The sequence below is a fragment of the Mobula hypostoma genome, chromosome 3 (genome assembly GCF_963921235.1).
Source record: "Mobula hypostoma chromosome 3, sMobHyp1.1, whole genome shotgun sequence".
In the NCBI taxonomy this organism is placed as follows: Eukaryota; Metazoa; Chordata; class Chondrichthyes; order Myliobatiformes; family Myliobatidae; genus Mobula; species Mobula hypostoma.
The window spans coordinates 139,344,132-139,356,544 of NC_086099.1; the positions used below are offsets into that span (position 1 = coordinate 139,344,132).

Consider the following 12,413-nt stretch of genomic DNA (forward strand, 5'->3'; position numbering starts at 1 on the left):
TTTACATGGAGGGGAGGATGGTAGGCTGATGGTGAGCACTGTTTTGCACGGAGGGGAGGATGATAGGCTGATGGGAGCACTGTTTTGCACGGAGGGGAGGATGGTAGGCTGATGTTGAGCACTGTTTTGCAACGGAGGGGAGGACGATATGCTGATGGGAGCACTGTTTTGCACAGAGGGGAGGATGGTAGGCTGATGGTGAGCACTCTTTTGCACGGAGGGGAGGATGGTAGGCTGATGGTGAGCACTGTTTTGCACGGAGGGGATGATGATAGGCTGATGGGTGCACTGTTTTGCACGGAGGGGAGGATGGTAGGCTGATGGTGAGCACTGTTTTGCACAGAGGGGAGGATGGTAGGCTGATGGTAAGCACTGTTTTGCACGGAGCGGAGGATGGTAGGCTGATGGTGAGCACTGTTTTGCATGGAGGGGAGGATGGTAGGCTGATGGTGAGCACTGTTTTGCACGGAGGGGAGGATGGTAGGCTGATGGTGAGCGCTGTTTTGCATGGAGGGGAGGATGGTAGGCTGATGGTGAGCACTGTTTTGCACAGGGGGAGGACGGTAGGCTGATGGGAGCACTGTTTTGCACGGAGGGGAGGATGGTAGGCTGATGGTGAGCACTGCTTTGCACAGAGGGGAGGACAATAGGCTAATAGCGAGCATTGTTTTGCACAGAGGGTACGATGGTAGGCTGATGGTGAGCACTCTTTTGCACAGAGGGGAGGATGGTAGGCTAATAGTGAGCATTGTTTTGCACAGAAGGGACTATGGCAGGCTGATGGTGAGCACTGTTTTGCACAGAGGGGATGATGGTAGGCTGATGGTGAGCACTGTTTTACATGGAGGGGAGGATGGTAGGCTGATGGTGAGCACTGTTTTGCACGGAGGGGAGGATGATAGGCTGATGGGAGCACTGTTTTGCACGGAGGGGAGGATGGTAGGCTGATGTTGAGCACTGTTTTGCAACGGAGGGGAGGACGATAGGCTGATGGGAGCACTGTTTTGCACAGAGGGGAGGATGGTAGGCTGATGGTAAGCACTGTTTTGCACAGAGGGGAGGATGGTAGGCTGATGGTGAGCACTGTTTTACACGGAGGGGAGGATGGTAGGCTGATGGTGAGCACTGTTTTGCACGGAGGGGATGATGATAGGCTGATGGGTGCACTGTTTTGCACGGAGGGGAGGATGGTAGGCTGATGGTGAGCACTGTTTTGCACGGAGGGGAGGATGGTAGGCTGATGGTGAGCACTGTTTTGCACAGAGGGGTGGATGGTAGGCTGATGGTAAGCACTGTTTTGCACGGAGCGGAGGATGGTAGGCTGAATGTGAGCACTGTTTTGCATGGAGGGGAGGATGGTAGGCTGATGGGAGAACTGTTTTGCACGGAGGGGAGGATGGTAGGCTGATGGTGAGCGCTGTTTTGCATGGAGGGGAGGATGGTAGGCTGATGGTGAGCACTGTTTTGCACAGAGGGGAGGACGGTAGGCTTATGGGAGCACTGTTTTGCACGGAGGGGAGGATGGTAGGCTGATGGTGAGCACTGTTTTGCACAGAGGGGAGGACAATAGGCTAATAGCGAGCATTGTTTTGCACAGAGGGGACGATGGTAGGCTGATGGTGAGCACTGTTTTGCACAGAGGGGAGGATGGTAGGCTGATGGTGAGCACGGTTTTGCACGGAAGGTAGGATGATAGGCTGATGGAGGCACTGTTTTGCACGGAGGGGAGGATGGTAGACTGATGGTGAGCACTGTTTTGCACAGAGGGGAGGATGGTAGGCTGATGGTGAGCACTGTTTTGCACGGAGGGGAGGATGGTAGGCTGATGGTGAGCACTGTTTTACACGGAGGGGAGGATGGTAGGCTGATGGTGAGCACTGTTTTGCACGGAGGGGATGATGATAGGCTGATGGGTGCACTGTTTTGCACGGAGGGGAGGATGGTAGGCTGATGGTGAGCACTGTTTTGCACGGAGGGGATGATGATAGGCTGATGGGTGCACTGTTTTGCACTGAGGGGAGGATGGTAGGCTGATGGTGAGCACTGTTTTGCACAGAGGGGAGGATGGTAGGCTGATGGTAAGCACAGTTTTGCATGGAGCGGAGGATAGTAGGCTGAATGTGAGCACTGTTTTGCAACGGAGGGGAGGACGTAGGCTGATGGGAGCACGTTTTGCAGGAGGGGAGGATGGTAGGCTGATGGTGAGCACTGTTTTGCACGGAGGGGAGGATGGTAGGCTGATGGTGAGCACTGTTTTGCACAGAGGGGAGGATGGTAGGCTGATGGTGAGCACTGTTTTGCACAGAGGGGAGGATGGTAGGCTGATGGTGAGCACTGTTTTGCACGGAGGGGAGGATGCGATAGGCTGATGGAGGCACTGTTTTGCACGGAGGGGAGGATGGTAGGCTGATGGTGAGCACTGTTTTGCACGGAGGGGAGGATGATAGGCTGATGGTGGCACTGTTTTGCATGGAGGGGAGGATGGTAGGCTGATGGTGAGCACTGTTTTGCAGGAGGGGAGGATGGTAGGCTGATGGTGAGCACTGTTTTGCACGGAGGGGTGGATGGTAGGCTGATGGTGAGCACTGTTTTGCACGGAGGGGAGGATGGTAGGCTGAATGGTGAGCACTGTTTTGCAGGAGGGGAGGATGGTAGGCTGATGGTGAGCACTGTTTTGCACGGAGGGGAGGATGGTAGGCTGATGGTGAGCACTGTTTTGCACGGAGGGGAGGATGGTAGGCTGATGGTGAGCACTGTTTTGCACGGAGGGGAGGATGGTAGGCTGATGGTGAGCACTGTTTTGCACGGAGGGGAGGATGGTAGGCTGATGGTGAGCACTGTTTTGCACAGAGGGGAGGATGGTAGGCTGATGGTGAGCACTGTTTTGCACGGAGGGGAGGATGGTAGGCTGATGGGGACTGTTTTCACGAGGGGAGGATGGTAGGCTGATGGTGAGCACTGTTTTGCACGGAGGGGAGGCATGCACGATGGTAGGCTGATGGTGAGCACTGTTTTGCACTGTAGGCTTTGCACAGAGGGGAGGATGGTAGGCTGATGGTGAGCACTGTTTTGCACGGAGGGGAGGATGGTAGGCTGATGGTGAGCACTGTTTTGCACGGAGGGGAGGATGGTAGGCTGATGGTGAGCACTGTTTTGCACGGAGGGGAGGACGATAGGCTGATGGGAGGCACTGTTTTGCACGAGGGGAGGATAGGCTGATGGGAGCACTGTTTTGCACGGAGGGGAGGATGGTAGGCTGATGGTGAGCACTGTTTTGCACAGAGGGGAGGATGGTAGGCTGATGGTGAGCACTGTTTTGCACAGAGGGGAGGATGGTAGGCTGATGGTGAGCACTGTTTTGCATGGAGGGGAGGATGGTAGGCTGATGGTGAGCACTGTTTTTTAGGCTGATGGGGAGGGGAGGATGGTAGGCTGATGGTGAGCACTGTTTTGCACGGAGGGGAGGATGGTAGGCTGATGGTGAGCACTGTTTTGCACAGAGGGGAGGATAGGCTGATGGTGAGCACTGTTTTGCACGGAGGGGAGGATGGTAGGCTGATGGTGAGCACTGTTTTGCACGGAGGGGAGGGATGATAGGCTGATGGGAGCACTGTTTTGCACGGAGGGGAGGATGGTAGGCTGATGGTGAGCACTGTTTTGCACGGAGGGGAGGATGGTAGGCTGATGGTGAGCACTGTTTTGCACAGAGGGGAGGACATAGGCTGATGGTGAGCACTGTTTTGCACAGAGGGGAGGATGGTAGGCTGATGGTGAGCACTGTTTTGCACGGAGGGGAGGGGTAGGCTGATGAGGCACTGTTTTGCAGAGGGGAGGATGGTAGGCTGATGGTGAGCACTGTTTTGCACGGAGGGGAGGATGGTAGGCTGATGGTGAGCACTGTTTTGCACGGAGGGGAGGATGGTAGGCTGATGGTGAGCACTGTTTTGCAACGGAGGGGAGGATGGTAGGCTGATGGTGAGCACTGTTTTGCACGGAGGGGAGGATGGTAGGCTGATGGTGAGCACTGTTTTACACGGAGGGGAGGATGGTAGGCTGATGGTGAGCACTGTTTTGCACAGAGGGGAGGACAATAGGCTAATAGTGAGCATTGTTTTGCACAGAGGGGAGGATGGTAGGCTGATGGTGAGCACTGTTTTGCAACGGAGGGGAGGACGATAGGCTGATGGGAGCACTGTTTTGCATGGAGGGGAGGATGGTAGGCTGATGGTGCAGCACTGTTTTGCACGAGGGGAGGATGGTAGGCTGATGGTGAGCACTGTTTTTAGGCTGATGGAGCACTGTTTTGCACGGAGGGGAGGATGGTAGGCTGATGGTGAGCACTGTTTTGCACGGAGGGGAGGATGGTAGGCTGATGGTGAGCACTGTTTTGCACGGAGGGGAGGATGATAGGCTGATGGTGCACTGTTTTGCACGGAGGGGAGGATGGTAGGCTGATGGTGAGCACTGTTTTGCACAGAGGGGAGGATGGTAGGCTGATGGTGAGCACTGTTTTGCACGGAGGGAGATGGTAGGCTGATGGTGAGCACTGTTTTCATGGAGGGGAGATGTAGCTGATGGCACTGTTTTGCACGAGGGAGATGGTAGGCTGATGGGAGCACTGTTTTGCAGGAGGGAGGATGGTAGGCTGATGGTGAGCACTGTTTTGCACGGAGGGGAGGATGGTAGGCTGATGGTGAGCACTGTTTTGCACGAGGGGAGGATGGTAGGCTGATGGGAGCACTGTTTTGCACGGAGGGGAGGATGGTAGGCTGATGGTGAGAGCACATAGGCTTGAGCATGGAGGGGAGGATGGTAGGCTGATGGTGAGCACTGTTTTACACGGAGGGGAGGATGGTAGGCTGATGGTGAGCACTGTTTTGCACAGAGGGGAGGACAATAGGCTAATAGTGAGCATTGTTTTGCACAGAAGGGACTATGGTAGGCTGATGGTGAGCACTGTTTTGCACAGAGGGGAGGATGGTAGGCTGATGGTGAGCACTGTTTTACATGGAGGGGAGGATGGTAGGCTGATGGTGAGCACTGTTTTGCACGGAGGGGAGGATGATAGGCTGATGGGAGCACTGTTTTGCACGGAGGGGAGGATGGTAGGCTGATGTTGAGCACTGTTTTGCAACGGAGGGGAGGACGATAGGCTGTTGGGAGCACTGTTTTGCACAGAGGGGAGGATGGTAGGCTGATGGTGAGCACTGTTTTGCACGGAGGGGAGGATGGTAGGCTGATGGTGAGCACTGTTTTGCACGGAGGGGAGGATGGTAGGCTGATGGTGAGCACTGTTTTGCACGGAGGGGAGGATGGTAGGCTGATGGTGAGCACTGTTTTGCATGGAGGGGAGGATGGTAGGCTGATGGTGAGCACTGTTTTGCACGGAGGGGAGGATGGTAGGCTGATGGTGAGCACTGTTTTGCATGGAGGGGAGGATGGTAGGCTGATGGGAGCACTGTTTTGCACGGAGGGGAGGATGGTAGGCTGATGGTGAGCACTGTTTTGCATGGAGGGGAGGATGGTAGGCTGATGGTGAGCACTGTTTTGCACAGAGGGGAGGATGGTAGGCTGATGGTGAGCACTGTTTTGCACGGAGGGGAGGATGGTAGGCTGATGGTGAGCACTGTTTTGCACAGAGGGGAGGATGGTAGGCTGATGGTGAGCACTGTTTTGCACAGAGGGAGGATGGAGGCTGATGGTGAGCACTGTTTTGCACAGAGGGGATGATGGTAGGCTGATGGTGAGCACTGTTTTGCATGGAGGGGAGGATGGTAGGCTGATGGTGAGCACTGTTTTGCACGGAGGGGAGGATGATAGGCTGATGGGAGCACTGTTTTGCACGGAGGGGAGGATGGTAGGCTGATGGTGAGCACTGTTTTGCACAGAGGGGAGGATGTAGGTAGGCTGTTTTGCAGAGGGGAGATAGGCTGATGGGAGCACTGTTTTGCACGGAGGGGAGGATGGTAGGCTGATGGTGAGCACTGTTTTGCACGGAGGGGAGGATGTAGGCTGATGGGGACTGGCACGAGGGGAGGATGGTAGGCTGATGGTGAGCACTGTTTTGCAGGATGGTAGGCTGAGGGGACGAGGGGAGGATGGTAGGCTGATGGTGAGCACTGTTTTGCACGGAGGGGAGATGTAGGCTGATGGTGCACTGTTTTGCACGGAGGGGAGGATGGTAGGCTGATGGTGAGCACTGTTTTGCACAGAGGGGAGGATGGTAGGCTGATGGTGAGCACTGTTTTGCACAGAGGGGAGGATGGTAGGCTGATGGTGAGCACTGTTTTGCACGGAGGGGAGGATGGTAGGCTGATGGTGAGCACTGTTTTGCAGGAGGGGAGGATGGTAGGCTGATGTGAGCACTGTTTTGCATGGAGGGGAGGATGGTAGGCTGATGGTGAGCACTGTTTTGCACGGAGGGGAGGATGGTAGGCTGATGGTGAGCACTGTTTTGCACGGAGGGGAGGATGGTAGGCTGATGGTGAGCACTGTTTTGCACGGAGGGGAGGATAGGCTGATGGTGAGCACTGTTTTGCACAGAGGGGAGGATGGTAGGCTGATGGTGAGCACTGTTTTGCACGGAGGGGAGGATGGTAGGCTGATGGTGAGCACTGTTTTACATGGAGGGGAGGATGGTAGGCTGATGGTGAGCACTGTTTTGCACGGAGGGGAGGATGGTAGGCTGATGGTGAGCACTGTTTTGCACGGAGGGGAGGATGGTAGGCTGATGGTGAGCACTGTTTTGCACGGAGGGGAGGATGGTAGGCTGATGGTGAGCACTGTTTTGCACAGAGGGGAGGATGGTAGGCTGATGGTGAGCACTGTTTTGCACGGAGGGGAGGATGGTAGGCTGATGGTGAGCACTGTTTTGCACAGAGGGGAGGATGGTAGGCTGATGGTGAGCACTGTTTTGCATGGAGGGGAGGATGGTAGGCTGATGGTGAGCACTGTTTTGCACGGAGGGGAGGATGATAGGCTGATGGGAGCACTGTTTTGCACAGAGGGGAGGATGGTAGGCTGATGGTGAGCACTGTTTTGCACGGAGGGGAGGATGGTAGGCTGATGGTGAGCACTGTTTTGCACGGAGGGGAGGATGGTAGGCTGATGGTGAGCACTGTTTTGCACGGAGGGGAGGATGGTAGGCTGATGGTGAGCACTGTTTTGCACAGAGGGGAGGATGGTAGGCTGATGGTGAGCACTGTTTTGCACAGAGGGGAGGATGGTAGGCTGATGGTGAGCACTGTTTTGCACGGAGGGGAGGATGGTAGGCTGATGGTGAGCACTGTTTTGCACAGAGGGGAGGATGGTAGGCTGATGGTGAGCACTGTTTTGCACGGAGGGGAGGATGGTAGGCTGATGGTGAGCACTGTTTTGCACAGAGGGGAGGATGGTAGGCTGATGGTGAGCACTGTTTTGCACGGAGGGGAGGATGGTAGGCTGATGGTGAGCACTGTTTTGCACGGAGGGGAGGATGGTAGGCTGATGGTGAGCAGGTTTTGCACGGAGGGGAGGATAGGCTGATGGGAGCACTGTTTTGCACGGAGGGGAGGATGGTAGGCTGATGGTGAGCACTGTTTTGCACGGAGGGGAGGATGGTAGGCTGATGGTGAGCACTGTTTTGCACGAGAGGGGATAGGCTGATGGTAGGCTGATGGTGAGCACTGTTTTGCACGGAGGGGAGGATGGTAGGCTGATGGTGAGCACTGTTTTGCACAGAGGGGAGGATGGTAGGCTGATGGTGAGCACTGTTTTGCACGGAGGGGAGGATGGTAGGCTGATGGTGAGCACTGTTTTGCACGGAGGGGAGGAGGTAGGCTGATGGTAGCACTGTTTTGCACGGAGGGGAGGATGGTAGGCTGATGGTGAGCACTGTTTTGCACGGAGGGGAGGATGGTAGGCTGATGGTGAGCACTGTTTTGCATGGAGGGGAGGATGGTAGGCTGAATGTGAGCACTGTTTTGCACGGAGGGGAGGATGGTAGGCTGATGGGAGCACTGTTTTGCATGGAGGGGAGGATGGTAGGCTGATGGTGAGCACGTTTTGCAGGGGGAGGAAGCTATGGGAGCACTGTTTTGCACGGAGGGGAGGATGGTAGGCTGATGGTGAGCACTGTTTGCACGAGGGAGGATGGTGAGGCTGATGGTGAGCACTGTTTTGCACAGAGGGGAGGACAATAGGCTAATAGTGAGCATTGTTTTGCACAGAGGAACAGGCGATGGTGAGCACTGTTGCACATGGTAGGTATGTGAGCACAGCAGATGGTAGGCTGATGGTAGCACTGTTTTGCGGGGATAGGCTGATGGTGAGCACTGTTTTGCACAGAGGGGATGATGGTAGGCTGATGGTGAGCACTGTTTTACACGGAGGGGAGGATGGTAGGCTGATGGTGAGCACTGTTTTGCACGGAGGGGAGGAGGGTAGGCTGATGGGAGCACTGTTTTGCACTGTTTTCACGGAGGGGAGGATGGTAGGCTGATGGTGAGCACTGTTTTGCACGGAGGGGATGATGATAGGCTGATGGGTGCACTGTTTTACACGGAGGGGAGGATGGTAGGCTGATGGTGAGCACTGTTTTACACGGAGGGGAGGATGGTAGGCTGATGGTGAGCACTGTTTTGCACAGAGGGGAGGACAATAGGCTAATAGTGAGCCTTGTTTTGCACGGAGGGGAGGATGGTAGGCTGATGGTGAGCACTGTTTTGCACGGAGGGGAGGATGGTAGGCTGATGGAGGCACTGTTTTGCACGGAGGGAGGATGGTAGGCTGATGGTAAGCACTGTTTTGCATGGAGCGGAGGATGGTAGGCTGAATGTGAGCACTGTTTTGCAACGGAGGGGAGGACGATAGGCTGATGGGAGCACGGTTTTGCATGGAGGGGAGGATGGTAGGCTGATGGTGAGCACTGTTTTACACGGAGGGGAGGATGGTAGGCTTATGGTGAGCACTGTTTTGCACAGAGGGGAGGACAATAGGCTAATAGTGAGCATTGTTTTGCACAGAAGGGACTATGGTAGGCTGATGGTGAGCACTGTTTTGCACAGAGGGGATGATGGTAGGCTGATGGTGAGCACTGTTTTGCACAGAGGGGAGGATGGTAGGCTGATGGTGAGCACTGTTTTGCACGGAGGGGAGGATGGTAGGCTGATGGGAGCACTGTTTTGCACGGAGGGGAGGATGGTAGGCTGATGGTGAGCACTGTTTTGCACGGAGGGGATGATGATAGGCTGATGGGTGCACTGTTTTGCACGGAGGGGAGGATGGTAGGCTGATGGTGAGCACTGTTTTGCACAGAGGGGAGGATGGTAGGCTGATGGTAAGCACTGTTTTGCACGGAGCGGAGGATGGTAGGCTGATGGTGAGCACTGTTTTGCATGGAGGGGAGGATGGTAGGCTGATGGGAGAACTGTTTTGCACGGAGGGGAGGATGGTAGGCTGATGGTGAGCGCTGTTTTGCATGGAGGGGAGGATGGTAGGCTGATGGTGAGCACTGTTTTGCACAGGGGGAGGACGGTAGGCTGATGGGAGCACTGTTTTGCACGGAGGGGAGGATGGTAGGCTGATGGTGAGCACTGCTTTGCACAGAGGGGAGGACAATAGGCTAATAGCGAGCATTGTTTTGCACAGAGGGGACGATGGTAGGCTGATGGTGAGCACTGTTTTGCACAGAGGGGAGGATGGTAGGCTAATGGTGAGCACTGTTTTGCACAGAAGGGACATGGCAGGCTGATGGTGAGCACTGTTTTGCACAGAGGGGATGATGGTAGGCTGATGGTGAGCACTGTTTTACATGGAGGGGAGGATGGTAGGCTGATGGTGAGCACTGTTTTGCACGGAGGGGAGGATGATAGGCTGATGGGAGCACTGTTTTGCACGGAGGGGAGGATGGTAGGCTGATGTTGAGCACTGTTTTGCAACGGAGGGGAGGACGATAGGCAGATGGGAGCACTGTTTTGCACAGAGCGGAGGATGGTAGGCTGATGGTGAGCACTGTTTTGCACGGAGGGGAGGATGGTAGGCTGATGGTGAGCACTGTTTTACACGGAGGGGAGGATGGTAGGCTGATGGTGAGCACTGTTTTGATGGTAGGAGCACTGTTTTGCACGGAGGGGAGGATGGTAGGCTGATGGTGAGCACTGTTTTGCACGGAGGGGAGGATGGTAGGCTGATGGTGAGCACTGTTTTGCACAGAGGGGAGGATGGTAGGCTGATGGTGAGCACTGTTTTGCACGGAGGGGAGGATGGTAGGCTGATGGTGAGCACTGTTTTGCACGGAGGGGAGGATGGTAGGCTGATGGTGAGCACTGTTTTGCACGGAGGGGAGGATGGTAGGCTGATGGTGAGCACTGTTTTGCATGGAGGGGAGGATGGTAGGCTGATGGTGAGCACTGTTTTGCACAGAGGGGAGGATGGTAGGCTGATGGTGAGCACTGTTTTGCACAGAGGGGAGGATGGTAGGCTGATGGTGAGCACTGTTTTGCACAGAGGGGAGGATGGTAGGCTGATGGTGAGCACTGTTTTGCACAGAGGGGAGGATGGTAGGCTGATGGTGAGCACTGTTTTGCACGAGGGAGATGTAGGCTGAGGGGACTGTTTTGGATGGTAGGCTGATGGTGAGCACTGTTTTGCACGGAGGGGAGGATAATAGGCTGATGGAGGCACTGTTTTGCACGGAGGGGAGGATGGTAGGCTGATGGTGAGCACTGTTTTGCACGGAGGGGAGGACGATAGGCTGATGGGAGGCACTGTTTTACATGGAGGGGAGGATGGTAGGCTGATGGTGAGCACTGTTTTGCATGGAGGGGAGGATGGTAGGCTGATGGTGTGAACTGTTTTGCACGGAGGGGAGGATGGTAGGCTGATGGTGAGCACTGTTTTGCACGGAGGGGAGGACAATAGGCTAATGATGAGCATTGTTTTGCACAGAGGGGAGGATGGTAGGCTGATGGTGAGCACTGTTTTGCACGAGAGAGGAGGATGGTAGGCTGATGGTGAGCACTGTTTTGCACAGAGGGGAGGATGGTAGGCTGATGGTGAGCACTGTTTTGCATGGAGGGGAGGATGGTAGGCTGATGGTGAGCACTGTTTTGCACGGAGGGGAGGATGGTAGGCTGATGGTGAGCACTGTTTTGCACGGAGGGGAGGATGGTAGGCTGATGGTGAGCACTGTTTTGCACGGAGGGGAGGATGGTAGGCTGATGGTGAGCACTGTTTTACACGGAGGGGAGGATGGTAGGCTGATGGTGAGCACTGTTTTGCACGGAGGGGAGGATGGTAGGCTGATGGTGAGCACTGTTTTGCACAGAGGGGAGGATGGTAGGCTGATGGTGAGCATGTTTTGCACGGAGGGGAGGATGGTAGGCTGATGGTGAGCACTGTTTTGCACGGAGGGGAGGATGGTAGGCTGATGGTGAGCACTGTTTTGCACGGAGGGGAGGATGGTAGGCTGATGGTGAGCACTGTTTTGCACGGAGGGGAGGATGGTAGGCTGATGGTGAGCACTGTTTTGCACGGAGGGGAGGAGGTAGGCTGATGGTGAGCACTGTTTTGCACGGAGGGGAGGATGGTAGGCTGATGGTGAGCACTGTTTTGCATGGAGCGGAGGATGGAGGCTGAATGTGAGCACTGTTTTGCAACGGAGGGGAGGACGATAGGCTGATGGGAGCACTGTTTTGCATGGAGGGGAGGATGGTAGGCTGATGGTGAGCACTGTTTTGCACGGAGGGGAGGATGGTAGGCTTATGGTGAGCACTGTTTTGCACAGAGGGGAGGACAATAGGCTGATGGTGAGCACTGTTTTGCATGGAGGGGAGGATGGTAGGCTGATGGTGAGCACTGTTTTGCACGGAGGGGATGATGATAGGCTGATGGGTGCACTGTTTTGCACGGAGGGGAGGATGGTAGGCTGATGGTGAGCACTGTTTTGCACAGAGGGGAGGATGGTAGGCTGATGGTAAGCACTGTTTTGCACGGAGCGGAGGATGGTAGGCTGATGGTGAGCACTGTTTTGCATGGAGGGGAGGATGGTAGGCTGATGGGAGAACTGTTTTGCACGGAGGGGAGGATGGTAGGCTGATGGTGAGCGCTGTTTTGCATTGAGGGGAGGATGGTAGGCTGATGGTGAGCACTGTTTTGCACAGGGGGAGGACGGTAGGCTGATGGTGAGCACTGTTTTGCACGGAGGGGAGGATGGTAGGCTGATGGTGAGCACTGCTTTGCACAGAGGGGAGGACAATAGGCTAATAGCGAGCATTGTTTTGCACAGAGGGGACGATGGTAGGCTGATGGTGAGCACTCTTTTGCACAGAGGGGAGGATGGTAGGCTAATAGTGAGCATTCTTTTGCACAGAAGGGACTATGGCAGGCTGATGGTGAGCACTGTTTTGCACGGAGGGGAGGATGGTAGGCTGATG

At 55.3% G+C, this 12,413-nt stretch overlaps 1 protein-coding gene across 1 annotated transcript in view; it reads right to left on the reverse strand.

Annotated features, from left to right (window-relative positions):
* Positions 1-12,413, reverse strand: part of scin (scinderin) — a 205,283-nt gene that overhangs the window by 131,816 nt on the left and 61,054 nt on the right. The window lies entirely within an intron of this gene.